The sequence below is a fragment of the Maniola jurtina genome, chromosome 16 (genome assembly GCF_905333055.1).
Source record: "Maniola jurtina chromosome 16, ilManJurt1.1, whole genome shotgun sequence".
Classification (NCBI taxonomy): Eukaryota; Metazoa; Arthropoda; class Insecta; order Lepidoptera; family Nymphalidae; genus Maniola; species Maniola jurtina.
The window spans coordinates 10802162-10829985 of record NC_060044.1 but is presented as its reverse complement, the minus strand read 5'-3'; the positions used below and the strand labels follow the sequence as shown (position 1 = coordinate 10829985).

General features: G+C 37.7%; 1 long non-coding RNA gene across 1 annotated transcript; it reads left to right on the top strand.

Moving 5' to 3' along the window:
• The first annotated feature begins 1081 nt into the window (after positions 1 to 1081).
• On the top strand, positions 1082 to 27824 carry LOC123872926. Its single transcript, XR_006797567.1, has 3 exons — positions 1082 to 1092; positions 12572 to 12581; positions 27697 to 27824. It is a non-coding gene; the product is annotated as an uncharacterized LOC123872926 (long non-coding RNA).

The window sequence follows — 27824 nt, the reverse complement described above, 5'->3', positions numbered from 1 at the left end:
TCTACTGAAGACTTGGCTGTATGGCATAGTTCCCTTTGCCTACCAGAATGGGTGAAGAAAAAAAAAAACTCTGCTTATATTCTACGGTTGGCGCCATTTTTCAGAAATTTTCTTTGCGAGTTTAGTTGTTGGTTGCCTAAAATGAGTAATTTCGACCCTAGTTTTTTATACCTATTAACAATAAAGTTGTTTTAAATTAAATTAAATTAAGTTAGTTGAGTTTATTGTGTTTTTATTATTTTATTAAATTGCTTCATTTTTTCGCAACTGTATTAAAAATAGGCGTTCAGTACACGTGCGGAACCGTCATTGCAACTCGTTCCGACTGTCAACCCTCGCCTTCAGCTACGCCTCGGCTCGGGTAGACATTTGTCGGAACTCTTTGCAATGACAGCCTTTCCGCACTTGTAATGAAATATACTATTTTCACTCTGTCTTTGCTTTATTTTTCATTATTGAAAGTTGTGAGCCTTTTTAACCCCCGACCCAAAAAGAGGGGTGTTATAAGTTTTACGTGTGTATCTGTGTATCTATCTGTAGCATCGTAGCTCCTAAACTAATGAACTGATTTTAATTTAGTTTTTTTTGTTTGAAAGGTGGCTTGATCGAGAGTGTTCTTAGCTATAATCCAAGAAAATCGGTTCAGGCGTTTGAAAGTTATCAGCTCTTTTCTAGTTACTGTAACCTTGACTTGTCGGGGCTGTTATAAATTTTAATTTACACTTGTTTTATATTTTATATTTAGTGGTCGGTAATGTTATCAAAGGTGTGTTTAGTTTGTCATTTGGCACTTGACCAGCGTGGTGGACAATGGTCCTTTTCTTTTGAGAGGAGACTCAGGTCCGTACCCGGCGATGTGTTTCTGATGATGAAGGAGTATTCCTGGGATACTAATGTGGTGGGCTTTAAGTTGCTTCCGCATATGACTCGATTAAGAGTAGGCACAGAGATTCTTAGGTTTTCGGGACCGTTCAAAGAAAGGTAAATATGATCAAACCCTTTTTGGTACCTGAAGAAGGTTCTTAAGGAAAAAATAAAAACACTCAAGAAACCATCTGTAGGTATACAAAATGGTCCATGAAAGCGCAAAGAGTCCCTACATAACAGACTGCTTGTCATTACACGAACGTATCTGAATAATAAAGCAATAAATATTTCACATTTCACTATGAATCGAATAATATTGGAGTTTGCGACAATGATAATCGTTGTCAAAATGTAGATGTACTAAATAAATTTAGAGCCTCGATAGCTCAACGGTTGAGGAGCGGACTGAATTCCGAAAGATCGGCGGTTCAAACCCCTCCCGTTGCACTGATCATCATGATCAATCACTTCATAATTAGTATGGCTAATATTCTTTCTAAAAAAAGGCTAGAATATTTGGGAAGTACATCTTAATTTTAACGTTGCTTACGTTGCTTTAAGCTATAAGGCCGGCTTTACATACATTTGTTTTTAGTCTATAGCTTCTTGTTTTATCTTGCCTTTTTCTTGTTTTGTGTACAATAAAGTCTTCTATCTATTTTACTTTCTACTTAGTTACTTCTATAGTATAATTGTTTATTGCAGCAACATATTAAACAGAAGTTAAACTAACTTCTGTTTAATTTTTAATAGGCATTTAATAGACTCAGTTTAACAGAGTTTAGAGGCCTATATGTACAATCCGGGTATCTTTAAAACAAGAACGGATAGACTATGATTATGGTCTATGACCTAAGCCCTTCAAATTTTGGGAGAAGACCAGCCGTGCAATTACGTTAGAATGACACCTACAGTGTCATGATTGCAATCACTTCTGATTGGTTGACACTCGCTGCCTATTGGCTGCAAAGCATTGCTACAAGAATACCATAAATTCAGCCAATCACAACAATTGCGATTGTCATAATGTTTGATGCAGGTTTTTCGGAATCGACCTACCGGACCCGGGAGTTCTGCAATAAACTGAGATGAAAATGATGATGACGATGTCCATCATTCTAGATGACAACTTAGACATTATCATGACATTAGCGTGACTGTGGTTAAGGGATAAATTACCAGAATCATCTAATATTAAAAGTATTATAAGTGGCCGGCAAAGAACATTAGTTATGCTAACGACACCAGATGTCGGTTCAATAAACCTTCGGCTAGCCGGAATACATACATATTGATTCACTGGATGGCTCATCAAAAGTGGGTTTCAATAAAGGCTGAGTGAGGCTATAGAGCGTACTTAGTCTTAACTCGGACTTAAGACTAGGTTAAAACAAAATAGACTTATATAAATAAACGGCCCCTAAAATGTTTTACTTTCTTTTCACTACAAGAGATCAAGAGAAGATAGGGAGTGTCAAAGAGATGGCAAGTGATAACTGGTAAGTCTTAATTTAATCCATATTATAAATGCAAAAGTGTGTCTGTTTGTCTGTCTGTTTGCTAGTTCTTCACGGCCCAATAGTTTAACCGATTTTCATGAAATTTGGCACAGAGGTAGCCTTGCATCCCGAAAATTGGCAGAGGCAACTTTTTATACCGAAAAATTATAGAAATCTCACGGGATTTTTAAAAACCTAAATCGTTGGTTTATTGGTTGGAAAGTTGGTAAACTATGGTATGTAGGTAGAATATGATTAACTTTCGAGGTCCGAACATGACCTGTTATTTCCTCTGCCTCTTTTCACACAAACATAAGCATACCTACTGTCTTTGTCTTCACTTTTTAAAATACAATGAGCTTTGTCTGAGTTTTATAAGATCTCTGCTTACTATATAAAATCTGGCTTAAAGGATTTAATATCACAAATACACCTCAAAATATAAATTTATCTGGCTAAGCGGCTTATAGCAAAATTTAGACAGCGCGACGATAAAATCCAAAGTAAACAAAAACCAATAAACATCAAAGCTGGTTTCATCCAGCCACGAAGCGAAGCAAGCAAACATTTTAATAAACAGTTTGACCCTCATCCCGTCCGATGCTTTATTTAACACCCAGTGCCGGTTTCGGATATATTTTATGACCTCCACTCAAATCCCAAATCGCATTCGATGGTTTTCAATTTCCCGCGCGCCGAGTATAGGCTTCCCTGTGACCACACGTTTACTTGGATATTTAAGATATTCCCAGTGGATATTCCCTCAGTATAAAGGTGCCCACGCACTTGAACTGAACTGCAGCTGAACTGCGCGTCGCGGCAGCGCCCCGCACGATATTCTCTCCAGCCGCGATGCGCGGCAGTGACGCGCTACGCGGTACGCGTTTACTCTCTGCTCTCCGACGCGACGCCTCATAGTAAATGACTATCACAACGACTCTGCCATAATACAAGGTGTAACCAGAACGCGAGCGAAAACGAAGACAAGTGATAATAGGTACTGCTAATTACTGATGAGGTAAAAAAAACAAACCCGGCCAAGTGCGAGTCAGACTCGCGCACTGAGGGTTCCGTACTCGGGTATTTTTTAGACATTTTGCACGATAAATCAAAAATTATTATAAAAATTAATTACTAGCATTGAATAGTGCGTATTTGGGATTAATAGCTGTTTATAAGAAACAATACTGTAGTGTATCTACTGTGATATTTTTGGGTTTGTCCATAAAACCCCGAATGCATGCTCACACCAACGGACAACGTTATGCAACCTCCTATATTATATAATATTGGCGCAAATAAGGAATCCTGACGTAGAACGCTAGCCTCAAGCCTGCACGGAATCGTCGCCAGACTTTCATTTAGATAAGCCGATATACCTACTTAGTTAAATATTGAGATATCTTTCTTCTATTCTTTATAATATGTTACTAGGTAGATGATTTCTGTGATGTCATCCGCGTGACATTAAGTTTAAAAAATTCTGTGGGAACTCTTTGATTTTTCGGGATAAAGTCTCAATACCAAACATTAAGACGCAAGAGCCATGAATATATTTTTTGGATAAAGAGAATTCACGCGTTAGCGATAAATAGCAAAAATAGTTAGGAAAATGGACATTGTCTGGTTACCTTGTGGATATCATGAAAACCTTTGTGTCATGACAGACGTCTACTGGAGTCACACTAGTCTGTCGTGGCGCTCTGGTGTGCTGATATTTGAGATACGCTACATTTTTTCTAAATTCCCATAGACCATTCACAAGTACCCATCAGACCAGACCAGAAACCATTTAGAAAATATAAATTCCGAACCTCCCCTTGCCGGGAATCGAACCCGGGACTTGTCACTTATAAGACCACAGCGCTCACCACTGTGCCAGGGAGGTAACGAATTGGTGACCGTTGCTTCAAATCGATTGCAGCATACCACAATACAATAAGTGTTTACGCCATAACAATTTAGACAAATTGTGTATCTTCCATGCCCCAGAGACTCGAGAGCACGGCAAGTCGGCCGCCTCTGTTTATTATCTCTAAGCACCACGTGCTCCCTTGCCAATGTACGTACTCACTACTCAGAGCTGGATGAATAATACTGCAGCCGGCTATTGCCTTTAAAAATTTCATACCCTTATTCGTCATAAACTCTAATGTTTTATGTTTGCCGTTTTCTCTGTTGTTTTTGCTGTTCAGAAGAATACTTTATGAGTTCTATGAGTTGGTCAATTAATGTATCGACCTCGATAAAGCATGAAGTCACAATTACTTACTTATTTTGCATTTTGTTAAAAAAAAATCCACTCTTAAAGTTTAGCATTTTTACAGTTTTTTCTACGTGTGTTACAGAAAAAGGCTCTGTTAAAGTATGAAGTTCTATTTTCACAAAAAAGAAACATTCAGCACACACACAGACACATATCACAGATCCTGTACAGATCACTTCTAGAGTACAAAAGGCAGTTTCCGTTTTCGTCTAATACTGGAAATTTGAATACCTATAATAATAAGAATCTTGCAGTATTTTTTTGAGATGATATTGTATTGTATGATATATGTATTTTTTGAAACTGTTCATCGAATTGTAGGTCTATTACAAAAGTTGGACTGCTACAATATGTGACGAACCGCAATCACCTTAGATTGACTGGAACTTTTGACTAATACTCATGATTGCAGCAATAATTCCAGTTACAACTGTAATACCAGCGTCATTCCCTCAATTTTGAGGATCGTGGCTCCTCTTCGATGCAATCTTTGCTACGATGTTCCTCCATTGCTGTCTATTTCTTGCCACGTGGATTACATCGCAGATACTCGTAGGTGTGTCGACAGCTTCTTTTATTTGGTCTGACCAAATTACCAATAGAGAAATCTGCATTACTTATTACCGAACAGAAAACACGAACACTCCTTTTAAAAAAATTGGAAGAAAAGTTATTACGTAAGTAGATAAGTATATAGGTATAAATTTTTGTTTTCTATAAAAATTTCATAACGCCGTTCGTCACAACCGTTTGCTTTCCACCGGAACGAGGCCCCATGAGAGATATTGTTATATTATTCAGCTCTTTTGCCTCGGAACAACAAAACAGCATGTAAATTGTACGAATTCTTTCCGCTTTTATGGACTTCTGCGTAGGTATTTTGTATACACACGCTACAGGACTGTTTAATTTTAATGTGTGTGGTTTTTTTCAAATACAGCTGAACCTGAGCCTCTCACGTACCTACTTCAGCCATCCAAGCTCATTACAGAAGCTGAGTAGACCGCCCAGATTGCCATGGGTTTCCTGGAGTAAGACTAGGGATAAATAAAAATAAATAAAAAAACAAAATTTAATACTTATATATTTATTCAATTAAACTATTACAAGTACTTTTGAATCGTCAAAAAAAAAGATTCCGACGAATTGAGAACCTCCTCCTTTTTTTGAAGTCGTTTAAATAGCATCTGCCATTGGTTCGGAATGCCTTTCCTACCGAGAAGAACTAGCAAGAAACTCGGCGGCTGCTCATTTCAAAGGTTTGATATACAATATTGTCATGAATAAAAGTAATTGAAGTCCCGCGCATTGCTGGAGCGAGCTGCAGGTCACATCCACGCTCTTTTATCATTTACACAATCCTCGATTGTATAATATGTTTTTCTCAAACTAGAAAAATCTATTAAAACTATTAATAGGTAGATTTTTTTTTGAAGGCAAGCCCAAAATTGATTGCTGAATTTTGTTATAAAAGATTATTCCCACAAATGACTTTTGGACCTTCCTGAGGCGGAGCGTAGGAATCGCTATCCTATTATTGTGTCTAGACTCTAGTTAACCTTTTATGTAGATCGCCAATTTTCTCGTAACTACGAATATCAAGTAGCGCTCGCGTAGTTCCACCACGCCCGTTCACTCTAGCAGAACGTACCTATACGTTGGTGTTTCATCTACCTCCATGCCCTCCTAGCCTGTACAGAGGACTGTCGATAAACTAGGTACTCACGATAGTTTATATACAACAAGTGAAAATTAAAAATGTATGACACCCCCGACAAGTGAAGGTTACAGTAACTAGAAAAGAGCTGATAACTTTCAAACAGCTGAATCGATTTTCTTGGATTATAGCTAAGAACACGCTCGATTAAGCCACCTTTCATACAAAAAAAATATTAAAATCGGTTCATTAGTTTAGGAGCTACGATGCCACAGACAGATACACAGATAGACACGTCAAACTTATAACACCCCTCTTATTGGGTCGGGGGTTAAAAATACGTTTAAAGACTTGTTAACTAAAAACTTTGTAACATTTTTCAACACATCAAAGCGGTCCCTTGCAACAACAACGATACGTCGACGGCGAATGAAAAAGCGTTTCGAAAATACGAACACAAGTGAATTTCCATGACAATACGCGACTATGAAAACATGCTTCATAGTTCGTTACGTCGCGGTTACGACGTTTTATACGGCACATAACGTGCTGTAATATGCCAAGAGTTCTTTTCGGTTTTTCTTTTTAAAGCGCTTTGTTTATAAAGTGAATAAGGTTTTATCGTGGTTTTATCTCAAAAATGTAATTTAACAGGGCTCTCTCCGTCACTTACTCCATACAATCGTAGCTCCAATTTCATTTGAATATTAAGCAACCAAAGAAATTTTGCAGGCATATTCTAGAAACTAATATCTGTGCCTGTAGTGTTTTAGATTTTTCTAAAAATATGTAGTTTTAAAATTACAGGCGCTCTAAGATTTGAATGTGAATTTTTAAGACCGCGTAACTTTGAAACCGAATATTTTAACGGAAATCTGGAAAACCATAGGTATAGATATTAGTTCCCGGAACGTTTCTATAAAATTCCATTGAGTATGATTGGTTAGTATTCCAATGAGAGACGAACTACGTTTGTATGGAGCGAGTGACGGAGAGACCCCTCTTAAGTATATAAAGAAACTTGGTCCTATTTTTCAGAAAGTACCTACCATACTTTTTTATATTTATGTATTGTAAGATTACTAGATGAAACAGGCTAGCCACTCGACCAAAGAATGGACTCGACCGCTATCATTATTATTAATGGAAAGCAATGATGAGGTCTAGATTGGAGTGCGCTTGCGTATAAGAAGTATGATTTGTTTGTTGTGAACTTTTTATCACACATTTAGGTATACATAGGCGAACTTAATACCAAGAGTTTTTTTTCCCAGTTCGCGTCCCAACGTCCTGTCCGAAGTGAAGTGCCGGACAGGACGTTGGGACAAGTAAACATTATTTTGACAAACCCAACGTCCGATGCGGCAAAACATTTGCACAGGATGGCCCGTAGAAATGTAAGTCTTAGAAGTAATTGTTAATGTGGATACAGTTTTAAGTGTTAGAATAAGAAAAAATGGACCTACCAGAGCTACGTGGTCGCACTAGTGACCCAGCTCTTTAAATGAGAAAAAAAAATTACATTGCGTAGGTAGATAGAGAGAATGGAGTAAGAAAAACATACCTACTTACATTTTATGTGGCCTTTTACTGAAATGATATTCAGGGTTCCGTGCCCGAAGATTGTCAATGGGACCCTATAACTAAGCCTTCGCTATCCGTCCGTTTGTCTGTCAGAGGGATGTATCTCATGAGCCGTAATGGGTAGAGAGTTAACAATATCTGAGTGTGTAGATATTTCTATTTCCGCTATAACAACAAATAATAAAAAATTCAATACAAACTAAAAAAAAAAATAGTACATGGTTTTATATCTTGTACAATGGTATGGAACCCTTGTGTGCTAGTTTGACTCGCACTTGACCGGTTTTATTCTATTCAAGGAGACACAATACAATGTGGCTGACTACTCCTGGGACCCCAAGAAATTACTTAAAGATATCCTCTAACTTCTTAGCTCGGAAATTTAAAAAATAAAAGAACAAAGTATTATCTCTCAAGGGGTGCGATTAAGAGATTTCTGGCTGTTTTTTTTTTTTGAGAAAAAAACCTGCTAATGTAGATCTTAATTAATTAAAGAATTGTTTTCTTATCTGTCTGTATTCATGTTATGTTTTGCTAGATACCTGCGACTTTATTCGTGTAAGTTTAGATTTTAGTAAAATCCCGTGGGAACCCTTTGTGTTTCTGGGATAAAAAGTAGCCCTTTCCCATCCCTGGGATGCAAACTATCGCTATACCAAAATCGGTTTTAAATAGATAGGCCGTGAAAAGCTAGCAGACAAACAGACACAATTTCGCATTTACAATATGGATTCTTTGTAAAAGCCCGTGCAGCCATACATTAGAATTTGTCTTACATGGGTCTAATGGTTGCGAAAGTTATACTTATTATGGTTTTGAGAAAATTTCACCAAAGCGGCAGGGCTAGGAGTCTGGCTCGCAACCTACGGTCTACCTAAGCGTTAACAGCGTATTTTTCAATAAGTACTGACTGTAACATCAGTTTCTACTCATACCCTACTGAGCGATTCGAAGAAATATAGGTAGCTACTGAAGTCCTTTAGCCAAAGATAGTTTCGCCTTGATTTCATTAAATAAGTTTAAAAGCATGGTGAATTAGTGCTGTTCTCCTGTCTTTTTTGTATTTTTCATGTGCGATCTCCTAAAATCGCAAAATAACGCTAATAATAACTACTTACATAAGTAAAGTTATATAGCAATTAGCAATCGGTTCATTTATGCACTAACACAGCTCGGAACAGTTATCTTCTAGTTTAATTTCATCATCTGTCGGGAAGTTTAATTGTAACTGCGCGTAATGTCGCTCTTACACGCGGAAATAGAACAGTTCGGTGCTGTGTGACGCTGCAGTATAAAGTTAGCGACTATTAAGGCAATGATTTGGTTTGAAATGAAATAAAAATACTCTTTTATTCCATTCAGAAACGACCTCCTGAAGACCATAGCGGTCACCAATGCCCCAAAAATCCAAAAAAAGTTCATTTGTTTAAATAGTGTATAATATCCCTAACTAGTTTAGTTTTTGAGATAAATGGTCTAAAACTGACAACTTTGGTCTTTGACATTCCCCCATTTCTTTATTTTTGAAAGAATAAAAATTATACTTAATGGCCTCTAGACAATGAATCTCACCATGATATTATTTGGTTTTTAGTCAACGTTCTATTGGGTCATATTTCAGGTTTGTAGCTCATTCCTTCTATGAGCTAAATACCCGTGACACACGGACAGACAGTATGGTTCCGTTTTACCGTTTAGGTATACCTAAACATACATGGAACGCTACAATCATATCGATTTTTGATCCGAAACAGACCTCGACTTTTGCGACTTTTTCATGAAACCTACAGTCGTTTGAACGCCAAAATGTTATTGCTCTATTCTATGTAATTATACAGTCTCATTTTATTATCTGTGAGAACGCTTAATTATAATGTCGCTCTTTGGCACCGTTGCCACGACTCCGCTACAATTTAAAGTTAGCGTCTATTAACCCCTAGCTAGTCGCTGTGCTTTGTTCCAAGTTATAGTTTAACTAAGTCTTAGTAGATAAGTACTTACCTATTCCCTAACTTAGTACATAATGCATCTGTAAGGTAATCACTTATTTTTATAATTAAAAATATGTAATTATAATTATATTTAATAAAAATTTTGACTAATTCAATAAGTTCTGAAGAAAAAAGGACAAAGATGAACACACTAAAGAATAATATTTAAAAATTATTGAGTAAGTTTAGGTATCTACCTAATACGATAACCCACCCTGGGTTTATCTTATTAGGTACATACCTAAAAGTAAAAAACCGGCCAAATGCGAGTCAGACTCGCGCAACGAGGTTTCCGTACTCGGATATTTTTTCCGACATTTGGCACGACAAAATAAATAAAATCTGTTAAAGAATGTACAGGTAAAGCCCTTTCATACAATACTCCACTTGGTATAGTTATATTATGTACTTTGAAAATTGAAACATATTTTAATTTTTTTTTCGTGATGTAACCACAAATTCACGGTTTTCGGATTTTTTCATTTAGATACTTGTGCTATAAGATCTACCTACCTGCCAAATTTTATGATTCTAGGTCAACGAGAAGTGCCCTATGGGTGTTCTTGACAGATACGACGGACGGACGGATATATAGACAGACAGATAGACAGACTGACAACAGACTGATCCTATAAGGGTTCCGTTTTTCCTTTTGAACTCTAAAAAGGTTTTAACAGTAAGTATTGGTAAACCGTGCAGTATTGAAGATTTATTACCTACATAATCTAGGAAGTCACTTTGTCTTACAAAATTAAAATTAAGTATGCAGTATGCATGGCGACGCGGACGGGTCGGGCATATTTTGTGAAGAGAGCAAAGATACGCTTTTCAAGTTGCATTTTAACTTCCAATGGTAGCCTGCTGGTCAAAGGAGCCGAACAACACCTGAAGGAGGTCCATTGAAATAGACTTAGAAAGGGTGGCTTTTTTATAACCGTATTTTCACGGATTCGTATTGGATGAGTGCGTAAATGTTCTCATAAAAAAAAATCTGCGGCGCTTTATGTAGGTATGTCTGTTTTCCAGGGCTCTCTCCGTCACTTACTCCATACAATCGTAGTTCCAATTTCATTTGAATATTAAGCAACCAAAGTCCATGAAATTTTGCAGACAATATTCTAGACACTAATATCTATGCCTGTGGTGTTTTAGATTTTTCTAAAAATTTGTAGTTTTCAAATTACAGGGGCTCAAAGATTTGTAACGTCGTCTTAGAGTGAAAACCTCGGGAATGCATTTTTGCTCAAATTTATTTTATTGCGTTTCTAGGAAGAAAACCTCGCAACGCACATCCTGATCTGACTAATTTGTTCATTCGATACTCGTAACGCCATCTATGACAATAAATGAGAAACTCGTAAATACTCGCTTCTAATTTTACAGCACGAAGTTTTTTCTTCCTCCTGAAAAGTTACTTCTTTTACACTTACGAGGTTTTCACTCTAAGCCGTCGGTATGTGAATTTTTAAGACCGCGTAACTTTGAAACCGAATATTTTAACAGAAATCTGGAAAACCACAGGCATAGATATTAGTTTCTAGAATATGTCTGCAAAATCTCATGGACTTTGGTTGCTTAATATTCAAATGAAATTTGAACTACGTTTGTATGGAGCGAGTGACGGAGAGACCCCTCTTAAGATAAACTCAAGTTTGTGGATACTTACTTATGTGTTATTAGTGCGAAGACGGAGCAAGGCACTAGTTTTATTATAACTGCGGGAATGCGTGAAAGAAGTGTGTAAGTAACACTAAAAACTAAATGAAAAACCCACGAAGAGCAACGAACGGTAAAAGGGTATCACTTTCGAACGATCGATTTCTTGTAATTGCATCACTTTTCACGGCAAGCCCGTTAAAGTAACCCTTTAATCCGAATTCCCGGATATTGGCGGACGAGGAGTGCTCCACTTAACCGGATCTATCGACGGGGCGTTTGGACACTTAACTCCTGTTTATCGAACTTCTGATCGTTTTACCCGGGTAACAGAAAACCTAACTTTAACTTGAGCCTCAAAAGCTCAACGGTTGAGGAGCGGACTGACTTCCGCAAGGACGGTGGTTCAAACCCCGCCCGTTGCACTATTGTCGTACCCATGCTGGCATGGTATGGGCATGTAATGCGGAGGAAAGAGAGTCATATCACTAGAAGAATGTTAAATATGCATGTGGAAGGAAAAAAGAGAAGAGGACGACCAAAGAAAATGTGGATGGTTTGCGTGAAAGAGGATATTCGCATAAAGGTCTCGGCACACATATGGGATCGGAAAGGGATCGTCACCGTATCGCCTCGAGCCGTTCAGAATGATTTGTATTAAACTCCCTACTGCAACGCACACTAATCGTAATCGTAACGTAATCGCCTCGCCTCGGAACAGGCTCCGAACTTGCAATTCCCGCGCTTAGGGCTCATCGTCCCCGCGCTTACGGCTCATCGTACCCGCGCTTACGTCTCTCCGTACCCGAGCTCACATCTCCACATCTCCACCAGCGGGCGGCGAGGCGTAAGCGCGGTGTCGCCTAGCCGTAGCCGAGTTGACGTACAGGCGCTGCTGATACGCTTTCGTTACGTGCATACGGTAGGTCGACGCCTGGTTGACAGCGCGGCGAAAGGCGGTACGGTTACGATCCCTTTCCGATCCCATATGTGTGCCGAGACCTTAAGAGGGGTAGATGATAAGTTGATGGATGACAGAAGAGAGTGGAAGAGGAAGACATGTTGTGCCGACCCCACGTAGCATGGGATAAGGGCTGGAAGAAGAAGACTAATATCATAATGTCTGTCGTGTCTATCAAGAAAACCTATAGGGTAATTCCCTTTGACCTAGAATAATTAAACTTACAACTAAATAATAATATATCAGCAGTTACATAACCTTATAATACGAACACGTTTACATTTCTGATTCCGCAATCCGGGCACAAATATTACCGTGAACATAAAACCCATTTAGGCTTCGTATATGTTTGTACCTGTTTTGTATAGATTTTGTATATTTGTTATTCTCGAGGCGTGCACGGATAAATTACACTCACCGGCTCCAACCCTTATCCCAATCAATAAATACCTTTTATGGGGTTTTGATTACGCTACAACTTCTATACAAGATTGGAATTTACGGCCGTATTCACAAACGTTACTATGAGATCTCACAGTACGCTCGAACGCATAGTGTAGGTTCCACCAATCAGATCATTGTAAATTGACGTGATACAACCATCTGATTGGTGGAACGGACACTGTGCGTTCGAGCGCACTATGAGACCTCATAGTAACGTTTGTAAATACGGGCGTTAGTTAGTATTAGGTAGTTATAGTACGCGATAAGTTGAGATGGCAATCGAGGTATGAGGCGAGGAAACGCCCCGCACACCCGCACGTCACCCGCGCTATCCCCCACCAGGTTTGCGCGAGCGCTGTCATCACCCCGATTGCCATCTCGCCCTGTCGCATACCATGTATACATCGTAATTAGAGAGGGGCCTCTCCGTCACTCGCTCCATACAAACATAGTTCCAATTTCAATTGAATAATAAGCAACCAAAGTCCATTCTAGAAACTAATATGCCTGTGGTTTTCCAGATTTCTGTTAAAATATTCGGGTTTCAAAGTTACGCGGTCTTAAAAATTCACATACAAATCTTTGAGCCCCTGTAATTTTAAAACTACATATTTTTAGAAAAATCAAAAACACCACAGGCACAGACTTTAGTTCTAGTTTACTATTAGTTTCTAGAATATGTCTGCAAAATTTCATGGACTTTGGTTGCTTAATATTCAAATGAAATTGGAACTACGATTGTATGGAGTAGGTAAGTGACGGAGAGAGCCCTGTTAAGAATGAATAAACTTTTATGTAGAATGTTGATAATATTTACAAGATATTTGCATACACACACATTTTCACAGAGTGAAGAGATCCTCCACAGCTGTTGAGACTGCCGCACCTGACACCTGGAGTGGCGACCGACTTACGCTGGCACCTCTCGACTCATGACGAGTAGAAATGTTTACCTGTCACTATTTCCATTTGCATGGTAATTATTATGATTATTTTTTAGGGTTCTGTATCTCCAAAGAAAAAAAGGGACCCTTATAGGATCACTTCGTTGTCTGTCTGTCTGCCGTGTCTGTCAAATATCCTCAAGGGAATCAAAACCTACAGGGTAAGTAGATACTTCCCTTTGACCTAGAATCATGTTTAGCATATTGTATCACAATGTCTCATAGCACAAGTAAAGAGAAAAATCCGAAAACCCTGAAGAAGAAACTCCAGTAGGTATGTTACAATCATAATATTCCCTTTGCTAGAAGTCCCAGGTTTGATTTTCAGCGGCGATTGAATTTATAGGAAATCATTTTTATGAGTTACTCAAAGTTACTCGATTGAGATAACCCTATGATAATTTCTAGCTAGTTCCTTTTTGTCTTTACTTTTATGTTTTGTTATTTTTTATTTTCCTGTTAGAGTGAAGCCACACAAAGCGTTACGTTGCCGGTGCGACGCCCGAGCAGTGCCGTTGCGTCATCGTACATAGAAATCGCTGTACCATGCCACACGATGCGTCACGACATTGTGCGGCGCCGCACCGCACGAGCAACGGACTTGGGACCAGAGAGACGAGCCGGGGAGGAGTGGTGCGCTGCAACGCCATACTTTCTGCCGGCGGAGCGGCAACGCAGTGCCCGCATGGCACCCAATTTCAATTGCAATTGCTTGTATAGTATGGCATTTATATCTGCATGCCAGAAATGGTACATTGGACTCATTATATGCTCTTTGTACCAACTTTTGTACCTGTACTCAAGCAAATAAATAATATGATTATGATTATTACTGTAAATTGAACCCTTGGAAAGAACAACCGCGGAGTTTCTTGCTGGATCTTCTCGGTAGGAACGGCATCCCGAACCAGTGGTAAATTATTTTCACGATTCAAAAGCACTTGTAAACGTTTATACTTGAATTAAAATATATTCTATTCTATTCAATACTCAAATCCACAGCGGTGCGGCGCCGCAACGCACTAGAAATGCATCGTGCGGCGTCAACCTTAGGTATTATAACCTAAAAAAGCTCTCTTTTATCACATGCACAGCCTACTTAAACATTCTCGCGACTTTGCCTGTTCTAATATTAAATTCATTACCATTTCAAACCCCGCCGCACCGCTTCGGAATATTTATGCGGAGCTTGCCCGTACTTTGATAAATAACCTTTGGTAGAGTTTTCGGATACAATTTGGTAAACCGTTAATAAGTTATTGATATTATCAGCGTTTTAGCGTTCTGTACCCGAAGGCTGCCAACGGGACTCTATTACTAAGCCTCCACTGTCCGTCCGTACGCTTTCTGTATGTCAGCGGACTGTATCTCATGAACCGTTATAGATAGAGGGTTGAAATATTCACAGAGGGTATATTGCCGCTATACCAAAAAATAATTAAAAAAATCAAAATGGCCGCCTAAAAATTAAAAAAACAAAAACTCCCAATAATTTTCAGTTTCAGTGAAACACACAAATACACCTTTCAGCAAAGGTTGCCTGGTAAAGATGGCTCTAAGCAATAAGGCCACTTTTGCACACAATTGTTTTTTTCTGTTTTCTTCTTTCTGTGTTGTGTTCCTTTACATGTGTTTTTGTGTTCAATAAAGTGCTCTTTCTATCGATCAATCTATCTATCTATAATCTTTTTATAGACAGAAGATAGTATGTTCCACTTTTATTACTCTAGTATTATCCAACCAAATTGCTATTTTTCCAACAATAAACTACACAGAATAGAGTTTATACAATGCATAGATATAAAAGCCTTTTGTGAATCAAAGTCAAAATTTTTCACTACATTGTGTACAAAAATCGTTTGTCTCGAGCCAAAGCATCCGAAAGGGAACGAATGCGGAGGCCGGGCCTCGAGAATAGGCTTTCAAACTATGATAAAGAATAATATACAATGCAATCTGAATTTTTTCATGGCTACTTACCAAGTCTAGTGTACTTTATCGACAAAGAGTTGGGTATTTCATGATTTTGTAGTCTTCGTTATGGCTTCGTTATTTTGAGCGATACACATTGGTTATTCTATTTATTTTTAACCCCCGACCCAAAAAGAGGGGTGTTATAAGTTTGACGTGTGTATCTGTGTATCTGTCTGTGGCATCGTAGCACCTAAACTAATGAACCGATTTTAATTTAGTTTTTTTTGTTTGAAAGGTGGCTTGATCGAGAGTGTTCTTAGCTGATCCAAGAAAATCGGTTCAGCCGTTTGAAAGTTATCAGCTCTTTTCTAGTTACTGTAACCTTCACGTGTCGGGGGTGTTATAAATTTTTAATTTACACTTGTTATTTAAGCTATCTATTATATAACTTGAAAAACTCGTAACTAATAACATTTACTAAAATTCATAATTATCTATTCATTTCTAGATGATGCCCACGACTTCGAGTTAGTAGTAATAATACTACTAAACTACCATAATAATACTAAAGAGTTAGTAGTAAAGGTACTAATACTACTAACACACTACTAGAGAGTTAGTAGTAATAATAGTTTTATCGCGTCGATGTATGTATCTTTCTATTTCTACACTTCAAAGTCTAGATGTTAGTACATAGTACCAGAGTAGTAGGTACTACGGAAAGCGTTTAGTTTCCAGTAGTTGCTGCATAGCTCTGCATCGCCGAACGCATCCATCAGCAACGCGCCGCGCAAATATAAACTTCACTCCAAATCTACGTTAGGTATTCGGAGGCTGGAGCTCTTAGGAATCGACTTGCAATTGCTAGACTATTTCGCTTTAGCCCACTTAAAACTATTTGTTTGTTAGTAACTAGCAATGATAAAATAAATCATCATCGACATTGCCGGCTCATTACTGAGCACGGGTCTAGCACTTAGGATAGGTATGGGGACATACATAGGTAAGGTAAGTAGGAAGGGGATCGAACCTCGGCCTCCCAAATATCGGATCGACGGCCAAAATACCTACACCGGCTAAGAAAGCAGCTGATAATCCTCAAACGGTTAAACAGATTTTCATCAAACATAGCAAAAAACCATCTCGATTAAATAAACTTTCTAATAAAAGAAACCGCATCCAATTCGGTCCATCAATTTGGCTATAATGCCACAGACTGACACACAGATACTCAAGTTAAACTTGTAAATAGCCTGACGGATAGAATTAACTTTCCGACCCGACCCTTCCGATTTTAGTATGGCTTCGAAAAATGAAACTCCGGTCTATTGCATAACCCCTCTTATATAGTAGGTACGAGTATTATAGTTACCATGGAATGAAAATTCTCGGATTCGGATCGAATACAGTGCATCCTTAGGCCTCGTTCACATTCGTTCGTTTACAGGGTAAATCGTACTTTGAGTATAGAACCATTTAAACATTGTAATTGCACTGCGAAAAAACGTACCCACCTACACAGTATACTCAATGTACCTATGCGCCACTAAGCATTCAGCAAGATTTGTTGATCATCGTCATGTATAAAAAAAGTTTTCTTTCTTTCTTTCTTTCATGATCAACCCATCGCCGGGTCACTACTGAGCACAGTTCTCCTTTCAGAATGAGAAGCATTTAGCCATAGTCTTTCACTTCGTCCAAGTGCGGTAGACCACAAACATTGAGAACATTATGGAAAACTCTCAGGCTTGCAGATTTCCTTCACCGTTTTATCAATTGCTTAAAACGCAAATAACTTCGAAGAGGTGCGGGCCCGGGATCAAACCCCGGACCCCCAACAAGAAATCGGACGTAACTTCTAGTGTAACAGAAAGATTTATCCTGCAAAAAACGTGCGGTGCTAGTGCTGTGATAAGTGAAGTCACACGATGCGTTGTGTTGGTGGTGCGGCGCTACGTCATCCTACATAGAAATCGCTATACCCTTGCCACACGATGCGTTATGACGTCGTGCGGCGCCGCACCGCACGCGCAACGGACTTGGGACCAGAGAGACGAGGCGGGGAGGGGTGGTGCGTTGCAACGCCATACTTTCTGCCGAAGCGGCAACGCAATGTCCGTGTAGCATCCAATACTGATATCCGCAACGGTGCGGCACCGCAACGCACTGAAAACGCATCGTGTGGCTGTAGTCTAAACGGGGTCTGAATGTCTAGATGTATGTGTAAAGGTATTGTAACGATCTCTATGTAGATACTATGCATTAGATTGGCCATTGTTTGGAATGTTTGTTGCGAATTGATGGTCATGGTGAGTCTGAGTGTCACGTTTCCTTTGACAGCTTTATGGAACACCATTTTTGTTCGAAATTGCTATCTATCGATTTACAATAGGGTCTTGGACTGTAGTAATAAAATGATATTGTTATGTTTTGTATAGCGGTAGTTTATAGCGGCTATTGTGTTTTAGGTACTTTTTGATAAAGTGTTGTGAGAAAAAAAATTGATCGATCCACAAATGTGGTATCTTTCTTATCTTAGAATTCGAATATGTCATAAAATACGAGTAGGTAGGTAGGAATAGGAGACGGTATGTATCCGTCACAAGAGATGTAAACACGAAATTGAAGTGAGCAAAAAAAGCCGGCGAATTCTGAGTGATTGTTAACATTTATTTCGGAAAGACGTCTATTTCGAGCGCCTTTTATGAGGGTAGGCAAAATAATTCCTCAAGCGAGTCAGGTATTGTCAGCGAAATGTCTCACGTCAAAAGGCGATTCATTTGTGTATTTTTTTCTTCTACTAGGCACTAGGCGTGACTTCACCCGCGTGGATTTAAGTTTTTGAAAAACCGATCTAACCGAGAGCTACCTCACTCTAGTTCACTCGGTCACAGTCAACTGTTAGCTAGTAAAATAGCAAGGTAAAAGTACCTACAAAATTAATGAGGACGAACGTTAGACGTCTCCGGATTTCGCTGACTGAGTAAAGCTGTAGTCGCAAAAACCAGATGGCCAGTGATTAATGAGCTGGAAAACGCCAAGAGGTCCTTTTTGAAAATCAATTAAGGTCGTAGCATACGAAATGCGAAGTTTCTAGTTCTGGAGAATAGACTAAAATATGGAACTACTCTCGGAGTTTTATTTTTCATTTTTATTCCATGAACAAGATATAAAGTTCATAAATGACACCGTCACTTCGGGTAGGTACAGACCTACCTACTCATCTTAATAAACGCTGAAATAGGTATATAAATTGTTTTTCCGCCACTTGGTATATTTTAATGTTGTACTATATTTATATTTATGAAACTGAGAATTTTTCTTCTTTCTTTTGATATCTCACACGATACGATAGAAAAAAAAATCCAGACTCCAACTTTTTTGAATGTGGATATCATCCGTCATATTGATTTGTTTGATTGTCTGTATAAAATGTAGCTTATATTACCGGACAATTTGACCGATTGACACCTCATTCATTAAAATTATTAATTTGGGCGCTACGCTGGGACATAAATACAAACTGTACATACACTGTAAAAATTATAACCCTTTGTTTTGGCTTAGTCATAGACCCCAAAACCGTAAAGCCACTTAAAAAAATATTGTAACAGGACCTAGAAGTTAGGAAGAAGCACGAGAATAAAGAAAATATTGCCAAAACAAATTGTCTGAGATATCCATCTTGGTACATAATATTTTACCCCGTGTTTCTTAGACCCTACGTCAGAAACTCGTTATCCCGTAAAGGAACCCTCCCCTCCACCCGCCCCCCCACAACCTAATACAATCAATCGTTTCCATCATAACTTTTGACAGCTGAAGGAGATTATTTATGTCGGCGGTGAGACTTCAAAGAAAATATGTGTGTACCTCTACCTACCAGACTACGTATTTAGCAGAGCATTAATTTTTGCGGTGAAAAGATGTATTGGGAACGGTACTGTAATTTTTTGGTTTTATGATAAATGGGACCTGTATGAGGATATGTGAAGGTTATTTATGAAAACTCATCTCAGAATTGCTGTTATTCTATCTAGTGAACCAAAAGTTTCAAATTGATCGCTTACCATACTTGCCTTAATAAGGGCTGATTTTTCAATCGTTATATACCTCATAACTTGAGGTTTTCACCATTTTTGTATAGGAAATCTGTCAAAACGTCTTTATTCCTTAGATAAAAGTTATTTGACGGTTAAAAAATCTACCCCAAGTAATACAAAATAGTCATTTTCCGGAACGAGTTTTCGCGCAACAAGTTGACGGGCGTGATAAAGTTTTATGCTGCTTATAAATTTTTCTTCTACGTAGCACTCTTGGAAGTCGTTGATTTGCTCAGCGACGCAGTTGATGTTATTCGCCTCACTAGCATATACAACTTCTCCATATCTCCCTAGGCTGACAGCCTGGTATCATGCTAAGAACCACCCACAACTGCAGTCATATTGTCATCAAAACTTTGAGTGGCCGAGGATTGGTCAAGCGAATTTCACTCCAGCAATCCAACAGCCCGTTAGGTCTTCCTTGGCCTTTACGCCCTTTCCGTTTGCTGTCATAGAACGTTTCTCATTTACCTTAGTGCGTTCTATGAGTTACATAGTAATATGAATGTTCTGCTTTTCTTCTGGTTCACATTCTTCACGTCTTAAGGTCTCTCCGTAGTGCTATCGTGGCGTTAATTATATTAACATCGATCCTTGCTCCGTCCTCCGCCTTTCGAATTGCAGTTGTAAGAGAGAGATCACTAAGCAACTTTATCATCTAGTCGCTTTCCCACTACCTTACCTTCAATAAACACAAGTTATTGGGCAAGTCTTGGGCAATGTGACTAAAATACCCAAGAACCTCTTGGTAACAAACCTTGAAACTTGTAGTGCTAATACGAAGTTTCCCCAGGACTGACTTCTTTATTCTCCTGTCCATCATGACAAATGTATTTTTCAAAGCTACATATTCTAGCCTTATTCATACAATCAAAGAATTGCAAAAAAAAAAAGGTTTTTCATATGAATACGATGAATCCCACGACCTCATTGTACATAATGGCGGGCGAGGGAATGGAATAAACTGTCAATTTCCACTTTTATCATTGTAGTGACCTCAGGAGCGTCCATTAGTTATCCTTCTTTGGGTTAATGCTACAAACGATTTGGGATCAACAATTTTTGCACACAATGGTAGGAAAATTTCGGACATTGATTTATAACAGAGCAGAGTCCTTGTGTATATAGGTACATTTCTAATTTTATATATTAGATAATAACGAATTATTTATCTTCTATAAAAATATTATAAGTTGTATTAATTGCCTTATAACATTTCAAATTCATAAAAGATCTCTACCATACAGGCTACATTTTACATGAACAAATTCAATATGGCGGGTGGTAGGTACCTGATTTTTTTTACTATTGTATCGATTGTATCGAGTGGAGCGTCTATGAAATAGGAGAAAATTCTGAATTCATAAATCTACATATACTTAATAAATATAATATTAAGATAGCTAAATAAACCATGTTACTAAAATGTAGTCGGGTTTTAGTTTTGAACTTTATCTTATGAAAAATAAACATATTATTCATTCTTTTTCTTCTAAGACAGGAAGCTAAATAGTAATAGGTATTTAAGGAAATTGACACTCGGGTGTAAGAAAGAAAGAAAACACCTATCCAACGATATTGATACTTGAGTTTTATGAGTATGGCCTCTTATGGCTGATAAAAAAGCGAATATCAAATCGTGGTTTTATCGAAAAGCGTACATAGCATGTAGAGTTGTTAAGTATTTATAAATCTTTTATAAACACGTTTTTTTCTCATTTTCTAAATAATTTATTAATACTAACGGAATTTGAAATGAAATGATTTGTGGTAGAGAAAAAACTAAAACTCAAACTCAAGGATTTATGCAAAATGTGTACACTAAAGTTTTTGATTGTCAATTGTTGAATTTTCGATACTTTGAATTTGTTGTTGAATTTGTCAATTGTTGATAATGATGTAAGTAAGAAATTAAGTAAACTTAAAAATAAAGCTACGAGGGTTCCAAATGCGCCTTGATTTTAGTAGAAGCCAATGACAAACTTAACCGGGTATTCTTTTTATTATCACCATTTCACAACATCAGTTAAACTTATAAGAACTACCAAAGCTGTTAAGTGACTCATTCTAAAACGCATTATCAAAGTACATCTATCAACGCACAGTTCAAACTGAAATTGGCATGCAGACAGCTATTATGACGTAGACACCTAGACGTAGACGACACGTAGACGTGAATAGGCACCTTCTAGGTAAACGCGTTCCATCTTCGACCAAATCATCACTTTCCATCAGGTGTGATTGTGGTCAAACGCTTACCTATAGTGAATAAAAAAAAAAGATATCCGCTAAAAAAATATTTTGGAAATTTCAACCCCTAGAAGGTAAAATAGGGGTTTGAAATTTATCTACTCCACGTGGACGAAGTCGTGGGGATACGCTAGTCTTTAATATGTATTCTAGGAGATGGAAATGTTTTGACAAACTCTATCTCATAAGGCTTTTTTTTCGCAATCAAAGTTTTTAACCTTTAAAATCCAGCATTTACGATCACTGGGCGTGTTTTGGCAAAAGCTAAATTAACTGAGTCGTTTGAAGAAGTTTTAAGTGAAGATCTTTATAGTATTTTGGGAGTTTAAATTCACCTCCTAGTTTTTATTGAAAAAGTTAGGAAAGTAGGTATAAAATGACTTCGGAGAAACTTTACAATTTAAATAGGAGTTTTCGTTTTACAGTAGATATACTGCAGTACAATAAATTCTTATTTCAGACCCCAATGGCTCAACGCACAAGAAGCGGATCGGTTTGAAATTTCGGCGATTCAGATCCCACCCGCAGCACCGTAACCACTCCACAGAAACTTTAGGCTTAATTGTTTTGTTGATTTGTCCTTCAATCACGCCACAATGAAGCAATGTTAACGTGATTTTTGAGTGACTTAAATTATAAGTTACTCCCCGAGATTTTCAAAAACCTAAATGCGGAGCAATCTTGGAAATCATCTAGTGACACGACAAAGTTAACTTTTTAAATAATATTAATTCCTAAAAAAAATAAACTTTAAAAAAATGTACTTTGTCGTGTCGTAGTAAAGTGACCAAATGCCTATAGATATTTGGGTAAAGATGCGAATAAAGCCACTAAAAGCCTCTGCACAAAATAAATTCAATTCCAAGATAAAATCTTTAACGGCTTTGGGTACGACGCTAAAAAAATTAATGAGAGAGCATGGCTCGAAGACTTGCGGTCCGGGTAGCTCACGGCTGGATTAGTGCAAAAACCCGGATGTTCCGTGATTAATGACCGGGGAAGCGCCGAGGTTGGCTTTTTAAAGACAAACCACTCAGTTAGTGTTGGTGCAAAGTAGTTTATGAACCAACTTAGACAAAGAGTTTGACTTCATGAAGATTAAGACCGTAAAAAATGATAGAAGTTTGACTCTAGTTAAAGTCAATTAAGAGTAATAAAGCTTTTTGAAGTAATAGTTTTTAAAGTACTAAAAAGCGTCATGAAAAAAGTCACGAACAAAATCCCCTGGAAAACATAAATTCGATTCCAATATAATACCTAAAGGCATGGAGTACCTACGATGGTTAAAAAATTAATGAGAGAGCATGGCTCGAAGACTATTGCGGTCCGGGTGCTCACGGCTGGATTAGTGCAAAGACCCGGATGTTCCGTGATTGATGACCAGGGAAGCGCCAAGGTTGGCTTTTTAAAGACAAACTACTCAGTTAGTGCTGGTGCAAAATAGTTTAAGAACCAACTTAGACGAAGTGTTTGACTTCATGAAGATTAAGACCGTAAATTTAAAGTGGTAGACATTTAAGTTAGGCCATATTTAAAAATACAATTATCATTATGATCAACTCATCGCCGCAACTGATCTTCTCTCAGAACGAGAAGGGCTTACGGTATAGTCCACCACGCTGGCCCAGAGTGGATTGTCAGACTTCTGAAAGCCCCCCCCCCCCCCCCCCCCCCCCCTCCCCCTTCCCGGTCTCCTGTAGAGGAGGCCAAGATGTCTGGACCATTTATTTATAATTCTGAAACTTTTATCCGTGGAGTAAAGAGATTTTTAGTTTGAGAAAACGTCAAACCTAATCGTCCGTTAAAGTTTATCTGGTTCTTGAAAAATCTGCCCTTAGAAAAACATTGTTACCTATGTCATTAATGCCTCTAATCTTGCTACTAATTAACTAAAAATATAAGATAAACTTGTTTTTTTAAATAAACATGCCTTATTTACATTCGCTGTTTAACATAAACGAGGACGCAAGTGGCACATTTGAAGGCAACCAAGCTTACTGGTGTACATGTTACATTCTTACTCTGTGAGCACGCGTACGCCGTGCTCCAGCCGGGCGTAATAAAACGTTAAGTCGGTATTACCAGGTTTTACATACTATCTATTTAGATCTATACTTATATAATAAATGTAACGGTTATAATATTTTGTATATGTCTACTCTCTATTTTAACCTGTACTCTCCATGATAATATGTTCCCAAATTTGTAAACACACACAAACAAAAACACACAATTACCTATTTTAATCTAGGTAAGTACTTTCAAATCAAGAGTATTTTTTTTTCAAAACATTTCACGTAGAAGTTTGATTTTTCGGAGCCTATGCCTGTCTACGGAATGCCACCTAACTCTCTTTCATCACGATCGGTTAAACTGTTGGGCCGTGAAAAGCTAGTAGACAGACAAACAGACACACATTTGCAGTTATATTATTAAGTAAGGATGTATGGATAAGATAAAGGCTACTCATAGGCCTGTACATCGACTTATAGTAATCTTCACAGTATTTATAATGATTATATCCAGAAGTTGCGATAATAACCACTGCTGAGGCTAATGCTCTTCGAGAGTTATGTTACTGCTTAAATACAGCATTAATTACCCACTTACGATGCCATTATACGGGTATAGTATAATGCGCGGTTTGATTACATAATCCAGTCCTGATTCAAGTACATTTTACAAGGTATTTTTTACTAAAACCAGGCTAGACCAAAATTTGCATTAAAAACACCTTTACTTGCCAAACTAAATAAGGTGTTTTATTATGGCACGCTTTTGAATAAACATTTGTAAAGTTTAAAAAAAATTTGGTTAAGTTATTAAAAAGTTGGTTGAATGATGAGCCATTATGTAAATATAGGAACGTGGGGTTCAAGAATTAATGAACTAATAATGGTTCCGTAGCCATACTAGTTGATATTCTTGAATGGTAGTTTTTTTTTTCAAAACAATATCGTTTTTCTCTGTTTCTACAATTTTTAAGAAAAAAAAAAGATACAAAACTCCGGATTTCCTATGCTAACAATGATTTATGTAAAGATAGCAAAAAAAACATATTTTATCCCTTATTGCATTTTTACAGCTCTCTTTTTAAACGGTACTGTTCTCGATATGATATTTGTGTATAATTTTCTTTTTCTTTGATGTAAGCTTTCCGAAAAAAAAAAACAAATAAACAATCCAACTATTCATATGAAATCTTACTGCAGTTTCATAAAGAGAATATAACGATACATAAATAGGACTCAGGCGGGACGTATAAAAGCAGCGAAGCGTTCAAACGAGCATGCTTGGAGCGCCCTCGTATGTCTTGACAGTACAGAATATTTTACTTACATATCATTTTTTATAAAAATAAATAATTGTGTACAAAATGAGTTCTCAAACACCATTAGAGTTGACAAATATCATGTCAAAAGTAATTACTATTTTAGTACTTACTTATTTTAAAAGTGGACCGTACTTTTGACATGATAGTTGTAGAGTTCAAATGGCGTATTACAATTTTCATAAGGATCTCTTATTTTTTGAAAATAAAATATAGTCTCTGTCACTTGACGATTCAAAAGTACCTACTTGTAAAAGTTTATTTAAATAAAAATCTATCTATTTCTACATGCAAAATCTCAGGTTTCTATACTCCACGACTTAAGTTGTACTTTGATAATAGGTAGGTCAATCAATTCATCCTTTTGATGTAGGATAGATGAAATAAGATAGATAAGGAAAATAGAAATAGCTAAAGTATCAAATCAGTGCCGTTCGTGAAAATATATTATTTACCGAACAGCGCTGAAATGGCTTCACGTCTTTTCTATCGAATACGCGAAGAGCTCTACAATCGTTTATTCCCATCACAGAGGTCGTAAAATTAGAATTGCACTATAAATAAATGATCCAAAGGAATCCGTCACGTATCTGCTACATACCGAGTGATAGATACAAATTGTTTATTGGAGCCCTTTACTTCTATGTATTTTATGTTCATGAGACCTCGCTATTATGGTATGCGGACCGACGATATTGGTTAAAGGAAACCCGAAGCTTGATAACCAAGGTCCAAGCAGGTACTAATTATACTGTTATAGACCTGAGAATATTAGGTGAATGTGTCACTTACTATATTATAAATATGTTTGTTTGTTGGTTTGTCCTTCGATCACGTCGCAATGGAGCAACAGATTATCGTGATTTTTTGCATGGGTATTGTTTAAGAGCTGGAGTATGAGACCTGAAGTGGCACAGGCTTATCCTGGAAAATCAAAGAGCTCCCACAGGATTTTTGAATAAGTACCTAAAGCCATGGGGATGAAGTCGCAGGCATTAAGTTTATAATATTCTTATATATGGATTGGGATAATTTCTTAGTTTATGTAAAACTCAACTTAGGTGAGCCATACCTAAATGCCTGAGAGTTCTCCATAATGTTCTCAAAGTGTGTGAAGTCTGCCAAGTCTGGCATTTGGCCAGCAAATCCAATCGGTAACAGACAATAGCGGCTTCAACTCCAGTATTCCAAGCAGTCTACGAGCCCGCGATCACTACCTGTCCTGGCCACCGCAACAGCCACTCGGCACGCTGGAGCGTAATTCTTAAGCCCTCTACGGTTAAACCCTTTCACTCTGAGAGGAGAGCCGTGCTCGTAAGCCGGCGATGGGTTAATGATGATGACTAGGCGTAGTCGAATTAACCCTCGCTTCTTTGCCTCTCTATAAGTTAATGATATAAGAAAACGCTGTAAGTAGGCCTATGTATTTCCAAAAAGAATAAAAATAGAACGGATCGCCGCTGGGAGAAGCACTCAAACTCCAACAATTAAGTAGTGGAATTCAAACATCAGGCAGATGTAATGTCAGCATAATTCTGAGTACATTTCTGTGTACAAAGGCCCCATTGCAAGACGTCTTTGGGAAATAACAAAGGCGTTTTCGAGCACTTTCAACAACTCTTCGAAATATCTTGCGCAAGAATTAATTCACTTTTTTGCCTCGATATCCACAAACTTGGAGTCGGGCTCTGATGTAAACCGTTTGAAATTTGACAGACGGTTCGTGTTCAGATAAAAGTCGGTAGGATTGAAGGGATTGAAATGAAAAGTTTTTAATGATGTTATTGATCCGATATTCGTGGCAAATGTTTTGCTCGGCGATAGTTGGGGATAAAAATTAGTATTATAAAGCTATATTTTTCTCATACTTTGATGAATAACCTACAAATAGTAAAGGATATTATATTATGCCTCTCCTATCGAGAGTAAGATTTTTGTTCCGTTTGCCGTGGAGACACTGGGGCCATGGAGTCTTAGTGCTGAAAAAAATTCAAGAGATTTTTCACCGCGGTTAGTCTCATTTGGTGACAGAAGTGCTGGCTAATTTTTTACTTTATTTTTTTCAATTTTAAAGAAAACTGAAAAAATAAAGGATAAATTGATTGAGTGATATACTTATTTGAGATATTGGGATATAAAATAGACCAACTAAGTATCATTTTGAGCAATTCCTTCTCAAAAATCTTTAAATAAATCCTAAATCCACATGGATAAAGTGGCGGAAAAAAGTAAGTACCTAAGGCCTCATTCGCACGAGAGCTTTTTTAAAGTCCGTTAAAAAAGTATTTCAAATAGAACAAGTGCATTCCTAAGTATCTGTTCACACGTCAAGGCTTTTTAACGCGCACTTTGTATGT